Raw genomic sequence first — 8,203 nt, 5'->3', positions numbered from 1 at the left:
GTACCAGCGCTACAGTGGAATGTTCTACTGCAACACTCCCCACGCATATACATAATGTACGCAGGGGTCAAGTGCTATTTTTTATAGGTGGTGTGTGGACCTCACATAGGGGGGTCCGGGGGCATGCTCCCCCGGGAAGATTTTTAAATATTGAAGTTAAAAGCATCAATCTGGTGCACTTTGAGAGCAAAATGAAGAGATCTATGGATACATCTCTCAACACAGAACTGTAAACAGATTTACTATTTCTTTATGGATGTGTGTCTGTGTGTGTGACGCAGTTGCGGCATGGATTATGCCAGGCTGAGTCGCAAACATGGTTTTAAAATTTCTCCGATGACACCGTGCTCGGTGGAGGAGTGCAGCCTGGCTGTGGGGGCATTAGTGGGGCACGGCAGCATCAGATCTGCGGCTTGGATGAACGGCGGGGTGGTGATATTTGTGGACACGGAAGGGAAAGCGAATAAGGTGGTGGAGACCGGGATCGTTGTGAATGAAACTTTCATTTCCGTGTCTCCACTAACCACCCCTGCTACAAGGGTTATGATTTCAAATATCCCGCCGTTCATACGGGATGACTTCTTGGTGAGAGAGCTGTCTAAATACGGCAAGATAGTGTCCTCCATCAGGAAGCTGTCCTCGGGCTGCAGATCTCCACTACTAAAGCACGTTGTGTCTCACAGGAGAAGTGTCCTCATGATCCTCAATAAGAGAGACGAGGAACTTAATCTGGTGTTAAGTTTAAAGTTGGATGATTTTAATTATGTAATGTTTGTAAACTCGGGGCCTGTCAAGTGCTTCGAATGCGGGGAGGAGGGGCACCTGGCCAGAGCGTGTCCGGAAAAAAATAAAAAGCAGGCAGAGGAGGAAAAAAATAGAAAACAGGCGGAGGAGGAAAAAAATAGAAAACAGGAAAAAAATACAAAACAGGAGGAGGAAGGAAAAAATAAAAAACAGGAAACAAATCCAAAAGAGACTCCTGCTGAGTGAGTGAGGAGGGAGAGAGAGAGGAGGAAACGGTGGAGGAGGTGAAGGAGGCAGAGGAGGAAGAAAGTGAGGAAGAATTGATGGAGGAGGATGAGGAGGTTGAAGAAGATGAAGATGAGGAGGAAGAGGACTCTGCTGAGGACAACCAGCCTCTCACCGTCTCACAAATTAAAAGTCAGTTTTTTAAAGTGCAGCAAATCAAAGCTTTTCTTAAAGAAACAAAAAACAAAAGAGGAGTAAAAATAGAAGAGTTTTTTACTGACAAGAGCTTGTTCTTACAGTCAGTGAAAGCTCAGATGCATCTTTTTACTGAGCAGGAGTCTTATCGCTTGAAGGTCCTGAAAGGGAAGTTACAGCGAGAGATTTTAAATGAAGAAGAAAAGGTCATGCACGGCAGTTAGGATGCTGGTTTTAACATACTTGTTGTTCTTAAGTGGTGTGTCTCTCCTCACATCCTTTTTAATGAGTGATTTTAAAGTGTGCACTTTAAATGTCAATGGAGCTAGGGATGTGGGGAAGAGGGCTTGTATTTATGAGCTTTTAAAATTAAAAAAAGTAAATGTAGCAATGCTACAAGAAACGCACAGCGACACTTTAAACGGGATGGACTGGAGGAGGGAGTGGGATGGGGAGGTGGTCTTAAGTGCTCTTAGCAGCACCAGTGCAGGAGTGGCAGTCCTGTTTGCTAAAGGTTTTATCCCCAAGTCCCACACAGTGGAAGAAAGAATAAAGGGCAGACTGCTGGTGGTGAGAGCCAACTACGAGCTTTTTAATCTGGTTTTTATCAACGTATACGCTCCTAATTCAGGTCCTGCCAGAGTTCAGTTTTTAAACGAGCTCAGCGCTGTTTTAAGTGAGTGTGAACCAGAAGAGTTTTTATTTTTAGGGGGAGATTTTAACTGCACACAGGATGACGAGCTAGATAGGAACCTAGGGAACCTCATGCTGCATCCAAAAGAGCCATGACAAAGTTAATAGCAACACATAGTCTATCAGACATCTGGAGAGAGCATCACACACATCACAGACAGCACACATGGGTCCACACGAGGGAGAACCTTTTATCAATGGCTAGGCTGGACAGGTTTTATTGTTTTAAGCACCATTTGAATGTTTTTAAAAAGTGTGCTATATTGCCTGTTGGGTTCTCTGACCACTCACTTGTGTTGTGCGATGTTTTTATTGCCAACATACAAAGCAAATCTGCATATTGGCATTTTAACACTGCTCTGCTTTTAGATACACATTTTAGAGAGGTTTTTATTTATTTTTGGAAAGGTTTTAGAGAAAGGAAGGGGGATTTTAACTCTTTGAAGCAGTGGTGGGATTGTGGGAAAGCCGACATCAAGCAGCTTTGTCTTCAGTACACTCTCAATGTTTCTCGTGACATCACCAAGTCTATGAGAGATCTGGAGACGGAAATAGTGGAACTGCAGAGCTTTGCAGAGTCCACAGGAAATCCAGGTTGTATTGAAGACCTCAAATCTAAAAAAGCCATTTTGGCAGACCTGCTGGGTTCTAGAGCACAGGGGGCGCTGGTCCGGTCCCGATTCCAGAGCGCTTCCATGATGGATTCACCCACAAAGTACTTCTTCAGTCTGGAGAAGAAGAACGGGCAGGGCAGGCTGATCCACGCTCTGAGGTCAGCAGGAGGATAGCAGCTGACAGAGAACAGCCAGATCCGGCAGAGAGCGGTGGACTTCTACTGCGACCTCTTCACCAGTGAGTACAATGAAGATGATGGAGGGTTTAATCTGTTCTGCAGGGGCCTACCAACAGTCTCTGAGGAGACGAACAAAGAGCTGGACGGGCCCCTGACTGAGGAGGAACTGTGTGCAGCACTCAAGAGCATGCAGGGGGGGAAGGCCCCTGGAATAGATGGCCTCCCCCCAGAGTTCTACAAGACATTTTGGGACTTTTTAAAAGAGGATCTAATGGACCTTTTTAATGAAAGTTTTAATGACTCTTTCCTCCCTCTGAGCTGCAGAAGAGCCGTTTTAACACTCCTTCCGAAAAAAGGCGACTTACAGGAAATAAAGAACTGGAGGCCCATCTCTCTGCTGTGCACCGACTACAAGCTGCTGTCCAGGGCCCTGTCCTCCAGGCTGAGGAAGGTGATGGACCAGGTGGTAGACCGGACCCAGACCTACTGTGTGCCCGGCAGGTCAATTGTTGACAATGTGTCACTAATTCGAGATATTTTGGAAGTCTCTGGTTCTTTGGGTTTCGACACTGGTCTGGTTTCATTGGACCAGGAAAAGGCTTTCGACCGGGTTGAGCACCGTTACCTGTGGAAGGTGCTGGAGAGGTTCGGCCTCAGCCCGGGCTTTATCGCCAAGATAAAGGTGATGTATGTGAACATTGAGAGTGTGCTTAAGATAAATGGCGGTCTGTCTAGACCCTTTAATGTGACCAGGGGGATAAGACAAGGCTGTTCGATGTCAGGCATGTTGTACACACTGGCAGTAGAACCCATGCTACACAATATCCGTACTTTTAACGAGGGCCTGGTTTTACCTGGTTTTAATACACGTTTTATTTTATCGGCCTATGCAGACGACATCATTGTTTTTATAAAAAATCAACAGGATGTTTTAAAGCTAGGGCAGGTAGTGGACACTTTCCAAAAGATCTCCTCTGCAAAGGTCAACTGGGCTAAGAGTGAGGCCCTAGCAGTGGGGGAGTGGACTGGTGGCCTCCCTCAACTCCCAGGTGGGTTGACATGGAAGAGGGTTGGTCTAAAATATCTGGGGGTCCATCTTGGAGATGAGGTCACACTGGAGAAGAACTGGGAAGGAGTTTTAGAAAAGGTGGAGGGGAAACTCAACAAGTGGCGCTGGTTGCTTCCCCACATGTCCTACAGAGGCAGGGTGCTGGTCATCAACAACCTGGTAGCATCCAGCCTCTGGCATAAGCTAAAGTGTGTGGAGCCCCCTGCTGGTCTTTTAAAAAAGCTGCAAGGCATTATTTTAAATTTATTTTGGGATAAGTTGCACTGGGTTCCTCAGTGCACGCTGTACCTGCCAAAGGAAGAAGGGGGGCAAAGGTTGGTGCACCTGGAGAGTCGAGCAGCTGCTTTTAAACTACAGTTTTTACAAAGATACCTGACAGGAAGCGATGATGTCGTCTGGGGGCCGGTAGTCAGCACCATTTTAAGGGGGGTAGCAGGCCTGGGTTTGGATGCGTCATTATTTTTAACAAATTGTGATTTTACTCGTGTGTGTGTTTTGCCTGCGTTTTACAAAGGACTTTTTAAAGTATGGACACGTTTTAAATGGGCCAGAGTGGGTCCCACAGCATCTCTGTTCTGGCTCCTGGAAGAGCCTCTGGTGTGGGGGGCCCGGCTGGACGTCCAGGACGGCAGCAGACCTGCACTCACTGAGAGGCTTCAGTCCATTGGGGTCGTGAGGCTGAGGAACATCGTGGATGCTGCAGGTCCTGGACTCCACAACACCGAGGCCGTGGCCTCTCTGCTAGGCCTGAAGTCGGCCCGCCACACCAGAACCATCCTGAACGAGTGGATTCAAAGGCTATCTGATGATGAGATGGAGATGCTGCGGGAGTATTCCAACAGGAAGGAAACCCCTGACGAAGGGGACCCTTTTCCAGACATTGGGTTTTTAGCAGACCAGGATGGACTCAGACACAGACTGCATGCAGACTTCCAAATGCTTAATGGGAAAGGTTTTTATAGACTCTGCACTCTGGCTCTGAACAAACGGAAGCTAAGCGAGAGGAGAGACACGGTGTGGAAACAGAGGCTTAACGTCCCGGGGGCCTGTGAACCAGTATGGAGGCTATTCTACAAACCTCCACTGAACAAGCGGTCAGGAGACCTGCAGTGGAGGATCCTCCACGGGGCCCTGGGCGTTAACGCCTTTGTGTCGAAGATAAACCCCACCGTGTCCTCCGAGTGTCCGTTCTGCACTCACAGAGAGACGATCACTCACTGCTACCTGGACTGCCACAGGCTGAAGCCTCTTTTTAATGTTTTAAAAACTGTGTTTTTAGACTGTGGGGAGGTTTTTACAGAGACTGCTTTTATTTGTGGTGCTGGCTACAAGAAGCAGAATGCAGGGAAGTGGGAAATGTTGAATTTTATTGTGGGGCAGGCAAAAATATCGATCTACAAAAGCAGGAAAAACAAAATAAACAGTACAGCCGGTCAGCAACTCAATCAAATGTTTTTATCTTTGGTAAAGACACGAGTGAGCGTAGATTTTAGATTTCACTGTCTGATGAGAAACATGGAAGAGTTTTTAACCCGGTGGTGTTTCACTACAGCTGTGTGCTCTGTGGTGGGGGAGGAGCTCACTTTTAACTCTGTCTTTGTGTAAGGAAAGAAAAAAAGGGAATTTGTATCTCTCAATGTGAATAAGTGAATTATTTAGTTTGATTGTTGAAATTCTTAATAAAAGTGTTTTTTTAAAAATCAAAAAAAATCTCTCTCTCTCTCTCTCTCTCTCACACAAAATGGCTCGTTCCACAGAGCCAAGCTTTAATGAAACACAGAGACCCAGACGTAATAGTACTGTATCATATTATTTTCGAATCAATAATTGTTCAAAATATGTTTGTTTGTTTTTTTAATCTTTTTTTTTTTTTTTAATAACCATTTTTAATAACCATTTTTCCTCCTGGTCTCTCGTCCCCCACTTTGAGAACCACTACTTTAATGTGATAAGTCAGCAAAGGTGGAACGTTTTGCCTGCAACATTCTAAGGATGTGTTTTGGACGTTGTTGGGTAACACATTAAAGATGTTCTTTATAAAACATTCCCTCAATGTTACATGATAACCAAAGAAGAACATTTTGAAAGCAACGTTTGGATAGTTTTTTTTTTGTTTAACAAACTTGCTGCATTTGTTTGAAAAGGATGTTTAAAAGAAATCTGATGTCACCACATTTTCGTTTTTAGAAAAAAACAAGCACCTAATTCATGATATTACACGTTTGCGTAGGCATGTCTGAGTTCCCAGCTAGACATCGTTGGTTCATTCTGAGAATGTTACCCTTCATTGTTCGAGGAATGGTTTCATTGAGAAGTTTTATTTTGGTTCCTAGAATGTACTTTTGAAAGGTAGGATAACGTTCTCTAAAAACATTCTTAAAATGTTTGGTGATAACATTGTTCGAACATTATACCCCAAGTGTTTTTGTTGTTTATGCACATATAAACTCTAGCAGTGCTTCTCAAAGTGTGGTCCGTGAGCGCCCCCGAGTGGTCCGTGAGTATATTGGTAACATTTCACATTTGAAATAAATAAATAAATGTAAGTTTTCCGCACTCTCGCGGGAATATCTCTGCAATGAAGTGAGCTTACGTTTCACTTTCGATTGCAAAATATAGCCCAGCGCAACATGCACCTTCGTCACACATGTTGCCACCTGTTTGTACAATTTCCAGGTGATTTGTAATCTGTTCTAGAAAGACGATGTGTTTTTGGATATTTGTGGAGTTAGATGGTCTGCGAGGGTTTTTTTATTGGTTAAGTGGTCCTTGGTATGAAAAAGTTTGAGAAACACTGCTCTATGGTCATATGGATCGAATAACACTTAGAAAACCAAAGACAGACATATAGAAGAATGGACCGACTATCACTGCCCGTCCCTGAAACCCCTGTTAGTGCACCCCCCCCCCACCACCTGCCTGCTGGTCTGCTCTACACGGCTGGGAGCAATCAACCACACCTGCAACCTGCTCATCAGCCACACCATGAAAGCCTGCAGCCTGCACTCATTCCCTGCCGGATTGTTGCCGTGAACGGTTTGTTGCGTGCCGCTCTACCTTTTTACCAGCATATTCTTTGACAACTTTGCCTGCTTTTGCCTCACACTAATTTTTGTGTCTCTCCCAGGAGGAATCCAAGGCCTTCCACACTCCCAAGACCAGCCAGGTCTCTCTACCCACCCTGGAACAACTGTTTCCCACTGCCGCCATAACCAACCTCCACTCCCAGCTCCCCTTTTCTAATAAACAAATGTTACTTTCACCAGCTGATTCCGAGTCAACCTTTTACATGTGTTAATAGTCAAATTCCAATAGTTAAGTAAACTATCAAAATCATCCTGATGACCACAGTGGTCAGTCCACTTACCCAGGAATTTTGAGTTGAACAATTACAGGAATATTATGTCTTTATGTTCTAATAATGTAAACATATTTTAGTAAATTGTTATCACAGAACATTTGCATACTTTTTTTAACAAACCATGTTATCCTTCGCTAAAATAATAACATTCTGGCAACATAAAAAATCTAACTTGCAGCTGAAAATGTTTTAAGAACAGTAGGGCATAATGTTCTAACAATGTTATCAAAAACATTTTAAGAATGTTTTTAGAGAACGTTATCTTACCTTTCAGAAGAACATTCTGGGAACCAAAATAAAAGCTTCTGCTGAAAACGTTTTAATTATAGTAGGGCATAATGTTCTAACAATGTTATTGTCAGAAAACACACCTTGCCTAGTATAATAGCTCCGATTAATGCATTTCACCGTTGAATGGGAAATACAGCGTTAATTCGTGGGCGTGCGGCCCTGGTGCGTTCAGGGACCTCCGCAGGAGAACGGTGGTTTACGTTTGTAAACTCTAGTTCTAGAGTGATGTGTGTGGGAAAAATGCATTCAGTAAAAATGATTGCATTTATCCCAGAGTAAGAGTCATCTCTCTCCACAATTCCACTTTTCCCCATAATGTCCATTTCAAAGAGACGGCATTGTGACGGCGCGCGCGGCCCCCCTCCCCCCAAGGCGGGCCGCGGTGCGTTCAAAGATCTCAGTAGAGAGAAGAGTCACCGCAGCGCGCGCTCCTCCTCCACAGGCTTTCCTGCAGACGAGGGAGCGCAGCGCGAGATCCCGTGCGCGCGGTGCCCTCCACCACCCCGTGGAACCGGCGTGCCGGCACACGGGCTTCACGGATCTGACTGGCGGGGGGAGAAAATCTCTCCGCCCGGGACGAGAGGGCGAATCCCGCCTCCTCCCTGTATAATGCACAGATCACTACGTTTTCTGATAAGAATGAGGTTGATCTCCAAATCTAAGTGTCTTTTGTTTCCACAAATGCTACACTTACACACAATGTTAACCGTACAAATTCCCCATTCGCTGTTTTGTGAGCGCACTTTCTGCGAGGTAAGCGCAGCAGAGTGTGCTCTGTCAGCCGCAGCCCAGACTTCTCCACAGTCACAACCGGGTTAAAGGAGAATGTGGA

The 8,203-nt window shown here is 45.2% G+C and overlaps 1 long non-coding RNA gene across 1 annotated transcript; it reads left to right on the top strand.

The window, feature by feature from the left end:
* The first annotated feature begins 6,706 nt into the window (after positions 1–6,706).
* LOC117532615 lies at positions 6,707–6,981 on the top strand. The gene is made up of 2 exons (XR_004566897.1): positions 6,707–6,755; positions 6,847–6,981. It is a non-coding gene; the product is annotated as an uncharacterized LOC117532615 (long non-coding RNA).
* The last annotated feature ends 1,222 nt before the right edge of the window (positions 6,982–8,203 follow it).

Source organism: Gymnodraco acuticeps, unplaced genomic scaffold (genome assembly GCF_902827175.1).
Source record: "Gymnodraco acuticeps unplaced genomic scaffold, fGymAcu1.1, whole genome shotgun sequence".
Taxonomy (NCBI): Eukaryota; Metazoa; Chordata; class Actinopteri; order Perciformes; family Bathydraconidae; genus Gymnodraco; species Gymnodraco acuticeps.
Note: the sequence above shows the minus strand (reverse complement) of the source record. Positions and strands in the feature narration are given on the sequence as shown.